At 38.9% G+C, this 21,080-nt stretch overlaps 1 protein-coding gene across 1 annotated transcript in view; it reads right to left on the minus strand.

Moving 5' to 3' along the window:
- The window catches only part of LOC113020420 (inactive phospholipase C-like protein 2), a 68,217-nt gene that overhangs the window by 45,928 nt on the left and 1,209 nt on the right, over positions 1 to 21,080 (minus strand). The gene's annotated exons all lie outside the window — the stretch shown is intronic.

Here is a 21,080-nt window from a genome sequence, read left to right on the forward strand (position 1 = left end):
GCATATTTAGCTCATTTGTCATTTTTTACAAGCCACTGCAGCACATTTTTAACTTTGAATGTTCAAATTATCATGCTTATGTAACAATTACATAATTTCACTTGTAATTTGCGGTACAACTATCTATATATTGGCACCGATTAATATATCTATCGTATTATTAAAAAAAAATCTGAATCTGAAATAAAGCAGAACCAGCACCTTGAGTCCTTATGATGGTGTTTATCAACTGAATGAGAAGGAAACTGGGAAATATCAGTTCATACAGAACAGATTATCAAAACTTTATAATAACAATAAATTACACCCACTAAAACCACAATACAGTAAATAAATACACAGTTTCTGCCTTCTTAGCTTTAATTTTCCCACTTCAATTAAACACAACATTGCATGTTTGATTAAATTCCCTTCTTCTTTGTCTAAAAAATGTGAGTTGCCCTGCTCGTATGTGCAGCTGAAGGCTTCACAAAGGCTACAAGTGTCACCCTGGGCTTTTTAAAAAACAAAATTCCACAGATATCACAAATCTACAGCCTGATTGATGCACTTTAATCAGCAGAAAGAATTCTGATGAATAACTAAGTGGAAAATCACTGGTTAAATGAGTCAGTGGCACTGCAAGGCTCCCTTCATGGCAAGAAAAAAAAAAGATCAAATTTGAGAGGAAAATTATGAGACACACAATGGATGCTTGACCAGAGGCATGAGATTAGGTGTCTCCTCCATTAAGCATCTTGCAAACATGAAGAAATGTTGAGATATGCAGGAGGAGAATATTTCTCATTGATATGCAAGCAGTGCATCTCTCAAAAGCAGGCTAGACTATTGAATAATTCTGACCTTCATGTACTGTGTGGCTTACAAGTCACTTTCACACATTCACGCACACACAAACGTTACATAACAGCAATTCCCCGTCAGTCTCAGAAGCACTTTTTAAAACGTTTATTTTAAATCATTAAAATCAGAACATTATCGAAACAATATATAACACACTACTTTTTGTTAGCTATTACCCAGCATAGAGAAATGACGCAAAATTATGGCTATTAAACATGCTAAACAAAAAATTGAAGATGTGGTTTGAAAACAGACTTTCTTCAGATCATGCTCCGCTAAAATTATCTGGATTTGAGTTTCTGAGGACCTTTGTCCATCATAGGAAATTAGCAGAAGAGCTGCCAAATAAGAATTCTCAGGAACTCTTTGGAATCAGATACAGCAATCAGCAAAATGCCTTTAATAAGGCACCCCTACCGGTCGCGGCAGATGGCCCCGCCCCTCCCTGAGCCTGGTTCTGCCGGAGGTTTCTTCCTGTTAGAGCTGGGCGATATGAGATTTTTTCATGTCACGATATGTTTTTTTCATTTCAGGCGATAACGATATCTATCACGATATAAGCCAAATAACTATATTTGTAAGATTTAAATGTGCCGTTGCTCACAAGTAAAATGTGAAATAATCAGCAGCTTGTTTTTATTTAAATATTTATTTCCCATAATAAGTTCAACAGGGTAGATGTACTTAAGGAACATGAGACTTTTTCAGATAAATAAAGGCAAATATTGCAAACTACACAAAAGGCAGCCGCTAAAGCGTTTAAGTTTCAAAATAGAACAAACAAAACAGACTAAATTGTCAATTCCACTTAGAAACAAAATATTAATTCTAAAAATAAATCTTAGCTTGTGTTACAGAAGAACAGACAAAACTGACTAACTTTTGTCAATATCAAATAAACTGAGAACTAAAAGGAAATTCTCAATCTCTCCTTGTTGTATAGCTTAGCTTTTCAAACAGTTGTAACAGTTACTTTAGTCTGACAAAAGCCGAATGACGAATTAGCGCTTCCAGTCAGAGACTGAGGCTACGTCCACACGTACACGGGTATTTTTGAAAACGGAGATTTTCCGTTTTCGTTTTAAAAAATAATCCCGTCCACACATAAAGGCAGAAATGAAGGAAAACGCTGCTATGAACATGCCAAAGCAGCAGGTGGCGCTAGATTCCTAACCGTGCAGAAACGTTGGCCAATCAGAAGTCTAGAAGCCTCGGTGGGAAAAAGTAAACAAAGCTGGGGCATAGAAGCAGAACCGAGTCGTATGTGTGGACGGACAGTAACTGTGTGTACATGTAAGCATTTAAACACTGCAGAGAGTAGAATTAACAGTAACAGTATTGTAGAAATTCATTTCACCGAAACAATAACGTGGCGCACAGTGTGACGCATGCACCAGTTTATTGTATTTCCAGACTTGCTTTCGGCACAATTTACAGTGCACGCTACTCTGTTTTTTGTCAGACTTGAAATAGCCGAAATACCTTCACACTACGGAGCTTCTATGGCTCTTCCGTTCGACAATCTCTCCGGCATTGGAACCATCATCTGTTTTCTCTTCGGTCACGCTCGGTTGATTTTTCTAGTAGGCACACTCATTTCCTCCATTATGCGCTGGCTGCTTCCCAAACAAACACACGTGCGGCTTGGCACTTGTGCTGTACGTAACAAGTCACGCGACGTGACGCTGCGGCTGTGATTGGTTCGGCTCTGCGCTACTTAATTTGGATTGGCTGACCTTTTTTTTTTTTTTTTTTTTTTTTTTGAGGACAAGAGCGGCGAGGTCTATCGCGATAGCTTAATTTCTCTATCGAGTAAAAGTTATATCGCGATACATATCGTTATCGTTCTATCGCCCAGCTCTACTTCCTGTTAAAAAGGAGTTTTTTCTTCCCAGTCGCCAAAGTGCTTGCTCATAGGGGGTCATATGATTGTTGGGTTTTTTTCTCTGTATGTATTATTGTAGGGTCTACCTTACAATATAAAGTGCCTTGAGGCAACTGTTGTTGGGATTTGGCGCTATATAAATAAAATTGAATTGAATTGAATTGAACAAATGTTATTTCTGGTTATAGTATGGGAGGTCCTACACATGATAAAAAAAATGGCTTTGGAATAAGTCTGCCCTTTCTGATTGTCCTTCTAGCATTACGCTTTTAATACCGGAACAAACTAGTTCTACGGCGGCGAAGGCAATTACTCTTTGCTTTGGACATCTATTAACCTCAAGACTTCCAGGACAATATTGCGTAACTGTTTAAACAAAAAAAACTAAAAAAAATCTGTTGAGATTTTCTACCAACAGCACAAAGGGATTTGTTGCTCTAAAAGTTGCATCTTTCTTTTTATGGTGAATCTGCCACCCACCATTATCACTATAAACTTGACAGCATGGCAGCGAGGACATCAGAAAAAAGAGTGCACGAGTAAATTTTAAGCTGTTGCACAGCCTTGTGCATTTCCATTTCCAGTACAAAGATGGATGATCTAAATGGCAGTCAGCTCTCCAGTTCCTTGTTTATTGTGTCATTTCTGGGTACCACATTGATTCTCTTTTCATTTTGGCTGTCTCTTTTTAAACAAAAATATATATTTCATGCCAACGTAAAATATGTCACGTTTATTGCCTGATGCAGTGGCACGCCCAGACAAGTAATTTCACCTCACCAAACCCATGCGTGTTAGGGTAATTGGCCAATCTAAATTGGCCATGTGTGTGCATGTGAGGCCATCCGTCTCTGTGTTAGCACTGCGATAGACTGGAAACCTGTTATCCTATAACATCTGGATAGGAACCAGACCCCCCACTGTTACCCTGAAATGGATAAGCAGAAGAGGATGGATAGATGGATGTTGTCATACTTAAACACGCTAATGCATAGGGAGTTTAGTTATTTGTTTTTGCATACAAATGTGCCTATTATGAAACATTAAATATGAAGTGCACCCCATTAAAACAGAATATAATTCACACAGTGTCACAGCGACTCTTTTATTTAGCTAGAAGCCAGGGCCCAGTAGGCGTGCATGGCAATTCACGTCTCCGGAACTGCAGGGATATACTTTACTTTATGGCCCCAGTCAATAACACATTTCCACTGTGCGAGCATTTTTTTTTTTTTTCAATTTACTCGCAGTCAACAGCTCCATCAATAAGAGATGTAGCAATCACCCTGACAGCACAAGCATGCAAATGCCTCCACATACATGACAGGTATCACACAAGTCAGGGGAGACAAACACAGTGGCAGATCTACGTTGGCAATCACAAGTCCTGTCTGTCAGAAATCAATACTTAATGTCGGGGAGGAGGCTGTTGATGTGCTTGGTGCAGGCTAGGCTGGTAGATGCTTATTACTGATAGTCGGCTGCCAGATTCCTATATCACCTATGCAACATTGACTCTGGGAAATGTGATCTTCTTTCTTCTCCTTCTCTATTTCTCTCTTTTCTGGCAGTGAGTTTAGACACAGGTGGGAGGGGCTGAGCAGCAGAACAGGGAGGAGCAGCATGTACTCCTACAAGGACAAACTTCTGCGTAGAAAGGAAAGGATTTAACAACGTTAGCAAGCAATGCACGTGTACGCGCGGCCGAGTGTACGCTTCTGCTTGTGATCCGATGTTGGTCTGGATGTGCAGTTTGGCCTTTGCCAAATCATCAGTGTGCTTTATAAACTAACATTTGTACAGATCACTGCCATTAGATTTCCTGCTAATCTAATGGCCAGCAAGATTTAGCTAAGCACAGCATCAGCGTTGCCTCTCCACCGCTAATTTCTTCTCCTGTTCCTTCCTATTTGCATTCCACCACCATTTAACTGAATACCTCTCTGTCTTGTAAACAACCGCACTCCTGCCAGTTTTCACTGTCAATCTCCATCTACTCCTGTACTACCAGCATTTTTCTCTCATCCCCTGAATTTGCTTGTTTTTATTTTCTTCATTTCTGGAACATAAAAATACATCACACTTTTTTTCCCTTGTGCAGCAACACTTTTAAATAATGCTGTTTTTTCCCTTCAGCTGCATTTATTGCCAGACCCCCTTTTCTCATTCTTTCATCTGCACACTTTAGCTCCCCTCACTCAGCTACGACTGTGATAGCAGGTAGCTCGATTGTGGTGCCATTGTGTGGGTTGTATGAGTCTTTTAAGGCAGTTCTCACGCACACACACTGCGAATCTATTGGTCTCTAGAGACTGGTGTGTATGTGGTAGTTAGGAAAGAGGCTGCACCACAAGGGGTAGCACCATGAATGCTTCTTCCACAGCATAAACAACACAACACACACACACACACCACATTTCACCCTCCTCACAAGCACAAACAGTGTAAACAAAGAGGAAATGTCCACCTGTTTCCATTTGCTATTTATGTAATGCCTGAGGGAGTTTCGTTAGCATGAGGTGTTTGTTAATACAGCATCAATACTAATTACCTGAGGTGACTCGATTACCGACAACCTAGATGTATCTGCTCTGTTTACCGCATTCAAAAGTTTCCTTGAATGTTTCTCAGAACTCAAATTTTAGTTGTGGCCTTTGCTCATCTGCAGGCGCTCATGTTTTGGCAGTCAAAACTTGAGTTGATAGTAATTTTAATGTGTACCTGGAGCAGTAGGACATTTTCCATTTGCGTTAGCATTTAGTTCGTACTTGAGGCAGAAAAATATATCGGCTGGCCAATGTTATCGGCCAGTGTTAGCCATTTATCAGAATACTGATATTGGCTAATCATTTTAATTTATTGGTCACTAAATGAAAATTTCAAAAGCATAGAAGAGACATGAGAAACAATCTTTAGCCATCCACCAATGGATGTATCTTCTCACAATAAATAGATTATTTTTAATCAGCACTGTCATATTCACCTAGTAAGGACTCATAAACTATACATAGCAACATGTTAGAACAAAAATCTGTTTTACTTGCCTGAAAGAAAGAAAAAAAAACATCCAAAGAAGCAGATTGCAGAGTTGCAAAGTTAAGTTAATGTAGTTATTGTTAAACCGCAGTGAGATGATGTTAAATTATACTTCTACTTACATTTTCCAGGTAAAACACCACCTAGGATACTTTTCCTCTTACCTTTGACTTCTGGTGTTTATGGTTGGCAGAGGTGAGGGAGGGGTAATAAAGTAAAAATACTTTACAAAGTTATACAGAAGTACAGTAACAAAGTAAAAAATATTTTGTTACTGTATATATGTGTGTGTGTGTGTGTGTGTGTGTGTGTGTGTGTGTGTGTGTGTGTGTGTGTGTGTGTTAACTAGATGGTACACCCATTTTTTTTTTTACTTTTGTTTACTTGTGTTTTTATAGGTTGTGTCTCACTTTATGTTCCTTATTAAAACAATATATATTTTTGTTTGTGGTAAATTCTAAAAAAAAAAAAAAGATTAATTATTTAAACTCAAACTTCATGCTAACTTTATACTGTCTAGTATAAACAGCATACTGTTCATGTAGAGAATGGAAATCAGCAAAGATAGCAGGTGAAATATTGGGTTATATCCTGTTGAATTCGGTTGTGTAAACCCACAAAGAGCAGTAAATGTCAGAGGAGCAGCAGCATCAGCACAGGTCAGACAAACACATCCTGAACACACAGAAAACCTACTGAAGCTCACAATAGAAATTACTGTTACTTTGTTTCATCATGCTGAGCCACTACAACCAATCAGGGCTCTTCCACCTGCCAAATCTCACTTTAAACCCTGACTGTTTGCATACGGAGGCAAAGTAAAATAAGTTTGTAATCTCATGTGTTAATATTGCTCTTACATTAATATAGGTTCAGTTAGTAAAAGTATAACATGTCTGCTTCACTGTTTAACAAAAAAAAGCATGCTAACCTTGCAACTCTGGACAAGATATAAATGTCCACATTTCCATCAACTACTTGGATTGCCTTGAATAGAAAATGAATAGATTAATTATTAAGTAATCAGTAAGCAATTGACTTTAACAAAAAAAGGCAAGACAGTCATTCAGGTCAATGCAGAAATACACTAGACTCCAAAAGCTGGGTATCCCAAAATTCAAATAACTCATAAAAACACAAAGGGGGGAATCAACAGACACGGTAACACAGACTAGGTAGAAGACGATAATTAGGGGATTTGAATCAATTGCATATGTTAGTAATCTCACAGATAAAGACAATCAATTGCATTGAGACAGCAGGGGGAGTAAAACTAACTGCAAGACAAAACATATAAAAGTAAAATAACTGAAAATCAGGAAACGCAGACACGTGAATAAACGTAACATTTGGGGGGAAACGATGATGGAACTGACTAAATTCCGTTAATACAAACTAGAACTAAAGCAAAAAACTCTGAAAATTGAGTAAATAAATTTTGAAACCTAAACTTTAAAGAAAGCTAAGAATTGAATATCAAACTCCAAAAAATTAGAATCACCCATATACTTAATATAATTAAATATGCCATTATAGCTCATCCATCCAGATCAACTAGAACTAGTTTTCACATCAATTTGAACACACACACACACACACACACACACATGCAAATGATCCCTGTGAGTAAGGACCTCAGTCTATGGCACACAGCTACACTGTTTTGTAGTCGTATTACAATTCATTTCAAGTTGGCGCTCTAAATCTGATGAACACAACCGTGAGCCTCTTCAGGAAGATAGTATCCGTCCGGTACCCACACAAACAGCATTTTACTTTTTTGTTAAGTCAAACTTCTCATAAATTACAGATAACGCCCACGCTATACTCAGGTTAAATGAGGACAGAGAGGCAGAAGGAGGAGGAACACCCTTGTGACTTCACTGAAGCATGTACATGCAAAATGTATGCTCTCATATCTTCACTCTCTCCGTTCATCTGTGTTTCACTTCCCTGCCTCTCTCTGCATCCTCCCGCTTCGTGACTGGGCTGTTGGGAGAAGACTGTTCAGGTTTACTGCCAACTGAAGGTGCTAATGGCCTATAGCTGTAGAACACACAGTGCCTTCTCCTTTGGTCTAGTCCTCTGTTCATCCTCCTTTTCATACTCCATCTTTGCTCTTTTCCTCTCCTCTGTTGAACAGCATTCACCAGAGATGTCTGAACATTGATCGGTATGCTATTCCCCCACTTCTTGTTCAACGCAGGCCATTTGACATTCAGAACATCCAGAAGAAAAGGAACATTTCAAATCAAACCTCTTTTTTTGTCCAGCCTATTTCTCCTAGCCAAGCTCAAATTAACATCAGTGTGAGATTTTGACAATATTCTCAGACTTCTTCCATTAAGCTCCTGAGAAATTTCTTTCCTCTCATCTCAGCCTGACCCTAATGTCTTAAATTGCTTTATTTGTCTGAAACAATCAGCTTCTGAGATATAAGACTACCATTCAAAAGAAAAATTCACTGGCTTTTAAGTGAGTTTGCACAAGATCAGAAATTTGTCTCAGTGATCAATTTCAAGTCTTTTTATTGCATGCTTTTATTGTGTTTACACACTTATGTGCCAACTAAACAGGAAGAACTATAATATAATCATTCCCCCTGGCCTATTTCTAAAAAAATGAAACAAAATTGATTTAAATTGATTGGATTCAATATTCAGTGTGAGACCAATAAACCCACAGTGACTATGTCACTTAATTATCTAATTACACCCATTTAAAACGACTGTAAAGTAGGTAGAACATTGCTTCTACAAGGTTGATACCTTATTAACAATGTAATAATTTCAAATAAAACACATACACTACTGTAGGTAATCTAGGATCTCAAAGCTTTTCCCACCACTTCCACTAAAAAGAAGTCACTAATGAAGTTAGTGCAAAGATTATTTACTTTTGTGTCCATATTGATTAACATGATTAACCCTCAGAGTAATCAATGCAACACTTGATTGGGAAAATTGACATCGATTGTTGTATTCCCTGTTTCCAGTATATTCCCGTAGAATGTCCTACTCTCCTTCTAAAGTTAGGATACGCAATCAAATTAAATCAAGTTCAGCTGGATGTGGATGCATTTAAATCCATTTTAAAAAACTGAGATGTAATTGAGATCCTTATGTTTATTTTTGGCCCGCGCTGCGTGCCACCCACACCTCCCAGCACCTGCAACTCACTGGCAATCAGATCTACACACTGACCTTAATTCTCCCTGATTACTAAACAGGCTTCCGTGTTGCATGAGTGTCTAACCTTTTTACACAATCGCACACTCAAAGTTACACTGACTCATGGCTTTGCATCCACTCCTTGAGTGCAATCATATGGCGACACCGACACACAAGCTTATAAATGAAACTGTATTCCAGACAGTCGAGCTGTTTTTTTCCCTCCAATTTCTTTAAACTGCCTCAATTTTAGAAAAAAAAGGAAAGAAAAAGCCAATGACAACAAGCGCTCCTTTCACACAACTTGTCAAGGCAGTTGACATCTGGGTCACACTGTGCTGAATTTGTACTCACTTACTATGACTGGCCTGTTCTGTTCAGCCTAATTGGAATCTGACATTACGCAATGGCATTAAGAAGGTAAATGCATAAAAAGGCCATCTAGGTAGTAGGAACTCAATAAAGGGCCATTATTGCACATGCTTCCCTCCTTTAATAATAAATTGCATATATTTATCAGTTTCCAAATTAATTACTTTAGTTTCAAAGTATGGAACTGCAGTTGTAAGAAGGTGCAATAATCCTTCATGGGAATGCATTCAAGGAAATCTGACATTTCATTACTTTTAACTTTCCTTTCTGACTGTCTGCCTGCCTGTTTTGGTCAAAACCAACAGCAAACTGTTCAATGTTGATTTCCCTGCCATCATTTTCAAACAACCACCTCATACGTAAATTATTTTTTTTAGGAATGTCAGAGCTCAGAATGTCCAATAACAGACCACCCAGCATAGTTTTCAAACATTTCCTGCTCACAACTGCTTTACTCAAGTGACAACCAAGAAGCCAAAAACATGGAGCCAGCATGTTGCCTGCAATGTATTACTCTGGCATGTTTGAAGTTTATGAAAGCAGATTTTTTGGTCTGTACTGGTGCAAACACTCATGGCGGCTAGTTTTGAAGACTGGACATCCATCTTACAGTAACTTGTTAAATAGAAGAAAGGTTTAGAGAACTGGTTGGCTAAACCACAGGAATTCAGGGCATTTCAATACACATTTTGTTGCTATTCACAGACTTTTATCACCCATTTCCCAACTAATCGTTCCTCTTACTGTAATAGAAAAAGGTGTTTGCTCCTTGCTGATAGGCTCAACTGGAGCTGCAGCAGTCAAAGAAGCAAAAATAAACACAAGGTGGTGGATATACTATTCCTGCTACTTGAGCATTTAGCCAGTGTCAGCTGTCACACCATGCATCAATCATATGGTTTAAGACACACAGGCAGATTGTGGTCTAGAACCTGTTTCTTTCCATTTCCTGTCCCTTAAAGCAGCAGTTAGCAGAGTTCATTAATATTTTTAAGTGGTTCAAAAAATTGAATAACAACTCTAAGAACCACTATGTATTATGATTCAGAGACGTGAATTTAGTTGCTAAGTAGCACCCGAACCATTTTGGGCCTAAAGACAGAATAGTTAGTCATGTTCGCAACCAGTCTTTCCCCAGTCCAACATTAGAAAAGTAAGAAGTAAGTAAGAAGCTGTTTTCCTTTTTAAACAGTCTATGATTCAGAGCTCTTGTCAATCATGCTGAAGTAAAGCAAAAACAGCTAAAGAACAGGCTGGGCAGAAGACAACACAGAAGGCTGGGGGTTGCTTTTAGGCTGAGCAGGGACCAATTCAATTCAGTTTTATTTATGTCGTGCCAACTCACAACAACAGTCTCCTCAAGGCACTTTATATCTAAAGGTAAAGACCCTGTAACAGGGGTCTCAAAGTCCACTCCTCGAGGGCCGGTGTCCTGAAACTTTTCCATGTGTCCCTGTTGCAAAACACCTGAATAAGATTAGTAGGTCATGAGCAAGAGAAGAGATTTTGATTGCATCCTGAAGTGGAAACCCCTAACCCTACTCAAGTAAATTTAAGTAAATGTAAGTGTTTGGAAAAAATATACTTTTATTGCACTGTGTTCATTCACTCATGAGCTGCTGTAACATGAATCAATTGGCTGAACTGCCACCTCAGCATGCAGTCAAGTTCTATAGTCTTGCTAATGACCTACTAATTGTATTCAGGTGTGTTGCAACAGGGACACATGGAAAAGTTTCCGGACAGTGGCCTTCGAGGACTGGAGTTCGAGACCTCTGCCCTACAATAATACAGAGAAACCCTAACACTCAGACAACCCCCAACGAGCAAGAACCTGGTGAAGGAAAGGAAAGGAAAAACTTCCTTTTAACAAAAACAAACCTCCTGAATCTGAAGTCTGAATCTGCCGGAGGGCAACCGATTAGGAGTGAGGGTAGAGGAAACAGGACTAAACACAAATGAGGACTGGTGTATAAACCACCACCGGTTAAAAGAGTTGAGTGAAGAAGAAGTGAAGAAAACCACTGTTCCTCTGTCAAAGTTTTGCTTCCTGGCAGACTGTTTCTAATGTCATCAAGCAAAGTCTAGATGCCTGGTCCTTACAGCAAGCCATTACTCTATTTGTTATCCATCAGATCAACGTGCAGGTTGGTTGTTGGATAAATTTCCGCTGTTGATGTATTCTAGACTGATTCAAGGATCCTCCAAGTCAGTATTAAAACACAAATATCAGTACATGATGATGAATGAGCCTTCACTATGTCAACACGGCTTAACAGATAGAACAGCGACCCCTGTGACAACCTCTTATTCTACAAATTGCGCTGTTAAATATGAATTCTATCTTTTCATTTCAAGAAAACCGACTCTCTCTCATTTGCTTTCAGGTTGTGCCTCTTCTCCTTCCTCCCTCTCCGTCTATTATTTTCCCAGCTCCAGGAAGAGCTCACTGCATAGTATCATATTTCACACTGTAAAGTCCAGATCTATGTCTCTCATGAACCCTACACATGCAATGAAAAGAACACACATATAATCCTTTACTCCAAAGTCACAGCAAAGCCCTATCTGTTCTCTAGTCACACACAAACTGTGTACTTTTAGAGAAAATATAAATATACAAACCGATGCACAGTACATTCAGCAGCTTTGGGAAGGCAGACCAGAAGTCCATTGCAAATAGAAAGCTATTGCAAGACACCCCTGAGCTTAGTCTGCCAATCCTAAAATTTGTCAATAACTACCAGTACATATATATAGTGCACACATATAATACAATACTGCAGACATTTAGTGGACAGGTGATGTAAAGAACAGATAAACAGAACTGGAAACACAAAAACACAGTTGTGCAATGCAAAAGAGCCATTTATATATGCATATGCATTGAAATTATTAATGTGCATGTGTGTGCGTGTGTGTGCGTGTCTTCAGAGCATCAGTGGAATGTTTGAGTCACATGTCTGTGCTTGCACTGTAACCTGCAGAAAGACACCCTGGGGCAATACATACTAGGTCACAGAAAGCATCACTGAGGACACAGCGGCACAAGACACAGATACTTTTACATCTTTAAAATAAACCAGGCATATGGTCTAAGCAGCATCTGCACAAGATTTCAAACAAACAGCAGAATTACTGGGAGTTAAGATCTTGCTTTAAAAGTTTGAGGTAAATTTGATTCCAACTCATGTTCCGTTTGTGTAGGTGATGCAGTTAAAGAATGACTGGGCAGACACAGCAACTCTGGCAAATTCCACAAACCATCAGATGCACAAATGACAAGGCTTAAACTAAGCACTTCCTGGATGAAATGAGACACAAAGACACAAACAAAAATTCCCAGAAAGGGTCAATAATTGAATCACACAACAAGACAATTAAATTCTATATCATATCTCTTCCCATTTATATGAACATTAAGCTCTTATACTTAATTCCCTGTTCATATGTAATCTGTGCCAGAGAAAGAGAAAAATGGGACCATCTGTGAATCCTTGGCAAACTCTCTGTACTAGTGGCTATCATCAGCCACAACGGTAAGCAAGCATAAAGCATAGCTGAGCTGACAACAGGCCTTTAGATTCTAGCCAATACTGTTTATGAGCCTCGGTGCTGTGCTGCTTCAATCACTAACCATAAAGTCCAAAAGCTTAAATGTGTAATTGAACACTGACAGAGTTCCAGTAGTTAGATTCATAATAGTGAGTACAACAGTTGCACAGTTAGTAGACAGGAACCTGATCATGCAAGTTTTTACCACCCAAAAGAGCGCTGAGTCTTGTTTTCAGTATCAGTTTTGCATAATGCTTTGGGCAATTTGAATAATGCTTTTGCAATGCATTGCACTGGTTTTGTTTTGTTTTTTAAAAGCATAGCAAAAAGTGAAGGGAGCTTGGTATTGTGCACACAATGATTTTCACACAATTAGGTTTGCGGTTATACAGTACTCTGCGCTGATTACCTGAAGTTGGCATCTTGACAAGCACAATGCTCAATGTGAAGGCTGAAAATTTCATATAACTCTGTGTATTAAGCTGCGGTTCTAAATAAGACTGAGTGAAGAGTCAGCCTACAAGCATCATCTGAATGATCATTTAAAGGAGCATCAATTTTAGAGACAGTAATTTTCGTCAAGCTAATCATTGCTGCTGTTTGTCATTTCTACTGGACATTTAATGTCTTTAATGTTTTGCTAAGCAAACACAATTATTAATAAAGTCTCTAATAGAATAAGCATTAAACTTGAAATTGTCTGATGAATGATTAAAAATCTAAACAACAAAGACTACAAAGATATTTTTGGTCTACCTGGCAGGTTTTGTTACTTTGTGTTGAACATGCATTTCAGTCAGCAGCAGAAAGAAGTATTGAAATTTACACCCTGAAACCACAAATATTTGACTGAAAGCCAAAAACCGATTATAAAATACAGTAATTTCACGATGCATCTATCAACAGAGATGTAAAAACAAAGCAAGCTCCTCTTCTCATCTAAGAAGCAGAAAAATGCACTTGTGCAGTCCAGCTTTCAGTGTGAATTACATAAGATCAGTCCCACGATTATGAAAGGTGTAAATATGCTGAGGTTTAAGGTTGGCTAGGTCTTGACATGGTGAGCGCCTCGAAGCGGAAACATAAAACACACATAAAAAAATTAATAAATAAATATCTAGCAAAGTGGGTACACAGAAATCGAGTACACGAGTATCCATGCTGACAAGAAGAAAGAAATACTGAAACCAGAGAGCATGATTAAGCTACAGGTCTCTTTAAACCAATCAGTGTTCATAGCTGTAGAAACTTGGCGACAGTAAACATGATGCAGGACAGCGCTGGATACCGATAGCTGTATATGCTGATGAGACAGGCTGGAGTGGAGACAAGCCTCATACACTTCTTTTTTTAACCCTAAAGTTCTAAAGATTTCAGCAACAGAAGCAAGTGCTAACTGGTTCATTCATGGAAATCCACATGAATGAATTAAATACACAAATAAAGGCGGGGGGGGGGGACACCGTGGTGCAGCGGTCAGCACCACAGCTCTTTCTTCATAGCAAGAAGGACCTGGGTTTGAACCCAGTCTGTTTGTATGTTCTTCCAGTGTCTTGTGGGTTTTCTCCTGGCACTCCAGCTTCCTCCCACAGTCCAAAGACATGCATGGGGTTAAGTTAATTGATCGTTCTAAATTGGCTGTCAGTTTGACTGGTTGCCTTTCTATATGCCTTAGTTTTGCAACAGATTGGCAACCTGTCCAGGGTGTACCCTGCTCTTACACTATGACAGCCAGGATAGGCTCAGAACAGTAAACTCATTTATGCATTTATGCTGGACTTCGCTTGATGACATTAGAACCTCATTTATGTATAGTAGTCTAAAAGGTGTATTTCAGTGTTGTCAAATACATGACCTTATTCTGTTGTAAAATATGACAACAAAAGTGCAGCAGTACATTCTTTTTTTCCCTGTAGGGGAATTACTGTTGCCAGCAGTTACTTTGAAAGTTACTTTGAAAAAGTAATGAATTATAGTTACTAGTTACTTCTTCAAAAAAGTAACTGACTTAGTAACTGAGTTACAATATTCTAAAAGTAATTAATTACTTGAAAAGTAACTATTGCGTTACTTTAAAAAAACGTTTAACCCTCTGGGGTCCAGGGTATAACTGGCCATTTTTAACTACTTTTGATTTTCCCTCAACATTTTACCTTTAAAAACTATTTTAAAGGTAAAAACTACTATATGATAATTTATGGCAAAGGGGTGGGATTAAATAAGTGTTTACTTCTTCCCACCCCGTTTCCTTGTTAGTAACTGTAACGGCGTTGTAACGATAGGAATAGCAATTAGTTAGATTACTCGTTACTGAAAAAAGTAACGCCGTTAGTAACGCAGTTACTTGTAACGCCGTTCTTCCCATCACTGGTTGCCGGTAATATTGACTTTAAGCTTTACTAATATCTTTAACATAAACATAAAACTAGCTCTGATATGCTTTCATGTAAATCCACCCAGAAGGTCAGACGGTCAGATGCTGACTCGCTTTCTTCCTCCAGCAAATCTCTGGTCTTATCTTACAATATTAACTTTCTCTCATCTTATTGTATTCTCACAGAAAGATGTGGCTGAAAGTTCAGTCTTTTGTCGCATACAACTGTTACAAATTTCCATATCCCTCACATCATTCCCTCTACTGTTCAGGTTCTCCTCATGTTCAAATTTCAGTCTCAGAGATAAGTCTTCCTGACCACCCTGGCATGGCTTGTCTGCAGAAGACGATGAATAAATGATGCAAACGTGAAGACAGAGCTCTCTATCTGACAGACCAAACCTAAGAATGACGGAGTCAATAAAAGAAATGAAAAAACTGATTTTAATATGTGTTAGCATTAGCCTTCTTTTCTCCTCTTGTGTTTCTGTGTAAGTGTGTGTCTGTGCACACGGGCACCTATGTGCATATGTGATCATGGTAACACGTGATCCTGATCACCATACTAAAGGGATTTCATATTCCTATCCATTTGTACTCAATAGTTATTACTGCCTCATTTATTATCAGCCACAACAGCTTGACTGGTTCCAGTTGGAATGATCCAATCCAAAAGAATTGTAAACCTCCCAATCCTTTGTTCCTTTTATCAATGCTGGCATGTTTTTCTGACAGTTGCACAATGGAACAGTAACAGTAAAATAAGCCTTATGACAGTAGAGCATTTGTACCGACAGCGAAGCTTTTGCTTTGAGGTTTTTCCTTCTTTATTTCTACAGCATGTACAGATTCAAAGATAACAAACAGTTCTGCTCGTACCAAAAACCTGCATCAAAAACTAGCATGTTTTTTTCCACACAGAACTCTTAAGTGGGAATCAGTGAGGGGACCAGTCAATATTCTTACTAATAAACAGAACTAATTATGCAATTGGCATTAAAAAGAACGCATCATCCGTCCGATACATTCATGGTTTGAAACATGCAGCTTTTGTATTTTGCAAAGGATTGCAAATTGTTTCATCATTGACAGAAAGTACTCTTGAGGAGGCACTGTTACATTCACTTTCTGTCTTACTGTATATTGACAGAAAAAAAAACATGTGATGAGAGGAAGTGGCATGAAGGCAGTAAACGCATGCAAAAGCAAAGCCTGATGGAGATGGTGCAGTTCTCACAGACATTATCTTTCAAACCTCTCATCCCCTAGCTCAGATAAACCTGGGGATGATCAGATGACATATCTGACCATTATTCAACCTTACAACCACTCTACAGAAGAGCCAAGACCATACCAGACTCTACTAAAGTGTATGTCCAAACCAATGCCCTGCCTGGATTGTTTCAGCCGCAGATTTTCTCTGGCATGAGTACCACATTGACATAGACAACCTGCCTATCCTCTGATGACATCACTGTTGTGCACATCCCTCAAGGATCATCAAGATAAGCCATCACCTCAAGCACTCCCTGACGGTGTCCAATCAAATCACTTGTTCTCGTTTGATCTCTTTGCAATTTGACACATGGGTAATTGGGGTTATAGTTAAAATCGGTATCCTTCAAGGGAATAAACCAGGACAAAGGATTAGGAGGCACCTTTGCTCCACGCACATGAATGGCCAAAAGTTCAAGAGAAACTTGACTGGTTCGTGAGACCTTTTAACAATTTTTAAAGAAGCTGCTATAAAAATCTCCAAATCTTTGTTAGAACTGTATTTAGAAATTTGCCTAGTCATCAAAAATAACCTGGATAAGTTTGATGTGTTTCTTGAAAGCGTTTATAACCAAGCTTCAAAAACTCCAATAAAGACAGTGGCTCAAATATATCAAATTTCCCCATTGACCAGATCAAACGTACTGGCATTTAAAGCGCTTTAGACTCCAAGCTACTTTTTACCACACATTCACACAGCGCTTTATTCTCTGCACTTTAAGCGCTTTATCTACCTCACATCCACAACCAATTTAGAGTCACCACCTCAAAGTCAAAAGACCTTCTTGCTGGGAGGCACCATTGCTAACCACTATGACACCATGCTGCACTTATGCTGCTTGTCCTTTCTATACTTTATGACGCAAGTCAGCTTCAAGGGAGGAAAGTGTTTTGTTATGCCTATCAAATATGCTTAAAATAGCAAGTCAAAAACTTAAAACGCACATAATTCTACACTCTAAAATCACTGTTGTTCAATAACTGGATATGGGTGATTGTGAGCTTGTTCTCGTTTCTTGTTGGTGAGTGACCTTTACAAAACTGTTTATGATTTACCTCCCCGTTTGATGCTAAGTTGCGGTTTCACATACAATAAAGCCTATTCGAGATGTTTGTATTTCGCAGATTGCTGCTTTTAGAACACGAGCCAAGAGAGCGAACGATGACTCAGCAGCCCCAGACGTCTGTAATCACCGCTTCACATCTTCTGGTGCCTATTTTTCAACGCAGTGCAGATCTCTGCCTTCCAAAAATATCCAGGCGTTTAGTACAAGTTGCTGCTGCAGGACACATGGGAATTACTTATGCTCTTTGAAATCCATGAACAGACACACATTTTACCTAAACTTGAGTTATCTGTACCCATATTCCCTTTAAATTAAGTTTCTGGAGAAAGCTATTATTTTTCATAAAGCCTGTGATGGGAGTAGTGATGCATAAACAGGTTCTTATTCCAATTCTCATTTTCATCATCTCAGATGATCCCTCTATATGTAATCAGTGTTATTAGTTCAGGCTTGTACTGAGTTGTCCTCAGCCCTGGAAAGGATCAGACAAAGCTCACATTAGTGAAACAATAGCCAGACTCAGAGGCAGAGATTTAAGACACTGTCCTCATACGCAAAATATCCCCTACAGCTATGTTTCTATCCAGGTGTTCGACATGTTTTAAATTTTACTGGAATAATACAAACCAGAAGGTCTGTCTTCGAAGAATTCTGTTATTCTGTTCTCGTAAAAAGTAAGGAAGCATGTGTGAAGTCGGTATACTGAAAAATATAATCAAACTGCAAGAATCCTCCAGAAATAATTCAAATAAGGAGATTCAAATTAAAATAACAGTTCATGTCATGGTGACCATTCCTAATTAATCATACAAAACCCCTGTGGCATGAACTAGGACTGCTCCCTCATCAACCTTGGAGCGTTATGAAATCCACTGATATCTGCCTGGTCAGCTTTAACACTGATACCACACAGGTCATCTGGCTGAGACAAGGGAAGGATGCCCTGAATTTGTTATCGAGACCAGGGGTAGTCAAACGCAGTAATAAACTGCTCTTTCTATTTATATGATAAATAAGTGGAGGGCTATGACCTTGAGATTGGAAGGAACATTTCAGCGCTGAGGATTATTTGGCATTATTTGGCAGAACGCTTTTCTCTAACAGAGGCAAGAGTGCCAAAAATCTTGTCTTTCTTGGTTTTAACCCAGAGAATATTTTGTCCTTCAGATAAAAGAAAAAAACATTCTCAACATCTATCTTTAAATTGCATGAGCTGCATGCAAATTTGTAAATTACTTGATGTCTCATCTCAGATTATTTGAACATAGCATTTACCTGCCCCTATCTTCATCCAGGACATTCACTTTACTCAGTGGATTAATCCCCTCGCAAGGTCAGGCTCTTTTAAAGTATTCTATTGCATTCTGGAGGTGGGGAGGGGTACACTGAGTCATTTTGACTCAAATCTATTACATGAGATCAATGAAAAGTTGAAGTGATGTCCTGCCTCTCGTGGCAAAAGAGAAAAGAGGTGAAAGGGTGAGATGTTCTTATGCATGTACAACTGATAACAGTGTGACCCGTATCGATTTTTATTTTCTGTTGAAGTGGGTTTATATCATTTATGTCTGTGCTTTCCTAATAAATTAGAACCTGACTTTGCAGGTCAAAATGCTTTACCTTGCCTGTACTCGCCTGAAAAAACCCCATCTAGAATGCATAAAGATGAATGGAACAATATGCTAAATGTACTGTATATTATGTTGACTTGCAAGACTATCCGCCTTACATGCTTCGTAAAACACTGGTTGCTGCTTCACTAGCTGCGCTAGTTGTCAGTCCCCTCCACCCTGCAGCCAGGCTGGAGCCGGCCTTGCAGCTGTCCACAATCCAGCATTACATAACAAGGCTGCATCACCAAACACCCCCCACCTACCCACCTCCCCAGCCACTTTGCAGTCTCTCCACCACGAAAATGTCACCCCGCTGAGGAAATTAGAAGAGGACAAACATGCAAACTCCTTCCTTCCAAGATTTGCATACCGAGGGCCAAGTTAATGTTCCGATGCAATGCTGGAATAGCTTGTTTGCTTCCTGATTCCCATGCACCCACAACTCCTTCACCTTTTAGATCTTGGCTTAAACAGACATGCAGTAAACTGCTGAAAAGCAGTCATGTGCGCTGAAGCTACACAGAAACCAACTGCATAGAATGGTTGATCTATTTTCCCGCCATGCCCCACTTGACCAGTGTTTACTTTATTGTTATCTTATTAGTGGAGTGCATCGTTCTAGCACCGACCAGAGAAATTAAACCCTACTTGGATGCACAATGAAGATTAGAAAGTAACATTTCAAGATATGAATGTCTGTCGACGAATATCTACACGTTCTTCTACATGTCAAGACAAGCAACTGTAACAATATTTGATGTATCATAGTAAGCTTATAGAGCAGAGGACTTTTCTAAACTTAACACTGTACCACGTAACGTGTAACATAAAAAAGGGAATTCAAACTATGCCCAGTTTGTAGTTTCCTTGTGTTTTTATCAGTCTGGCCTTCTTTTCGCTCCAAAATTCTATCTTATGTACCTTCTACTCTATTTCACCAAGGACATGCATGATGCAGTCAAGCGCACACAGACATCCAACAGGAAAAAGCGCCTCAGACACATCAGTGCACCTCTCAGAAGAGACCATACTGCATCACATAGGTATCACTTGTAACTAAGTAACACTCTGATGATAAGCGTTTTCCACAGATAATTCAGGATATTCAAATATCTACTGTATTTTTTTTTCTTTTTTTGTTGATTCCAATCAGCCATCAGCCTTGAAAGTTTAAAACACACAACCTGAGGTTTGAGATCATATTTTGTTTGTGACAAATATGTATGTTTTTTAAGGAATGTAAACTGCAGACTGGCTCCTTTATAGCTATTTTACTGGCACTATAAATGGAATTTGCAGTGGATTTTACATCTGAAAGTTCATAGATGTGTGTGCCTATGTGTTTGTTTGAAGGTCTGAATGAGAGTACTTTGTGTCTGTTCACATTCAGGGGAAATCCAATAATGGGGGGTAACAAATAACCTGCCTGCATGCTGTCAGTTGCTATGCAAGCTGAGTCTGATATGACAGACTGCAACTCTCCAGTGTGTCCCACCTCCATAATACTTCTATATCCACCAGAGACCCCATGGTAATCTGTAACAGACTGCAACAAGGCAGATATTATGCAGTAGCCTACTAAAAGCATGTAGAGTCACATTATATATAACATGAGGAAACTTGCCACTTTGACAGTGCAGGTTTGTGGAAGACAAGTTAATTAACCTCTAGTAATGGGAGCACTAATTAGGGTTGCGCGCCATTAAAAACATTAGAATGACACTATCCATTACTGAAGGAGCTATAAGAAGAAATGCGCATGCCCCGGCCAACGATCTAAATTTATATTGTGGGAAAAAAGTTTCAAAGGACACCAAATTCTACACACCATCAGTCCGACTTACTTTCACTTCCACATTTCTTACCCCTGTAACAAATTCCAATTTAGAT

This window comes from Astatotilapia calliptera, chromosome 4 (assembly GCF_900246225.1).
Source record: "Astatotilapia calliptera chromosome 4, fAstCal1.2, whole genome shotgun sequence".
Classification (NCBI taxonomy): domain Eukaryota; kingdom Metazoa; phylum Chordata; class Actinopteri; order Cichliformes; family Cichlidae; genus Astatotilapia; species Astatotilapia calliptera.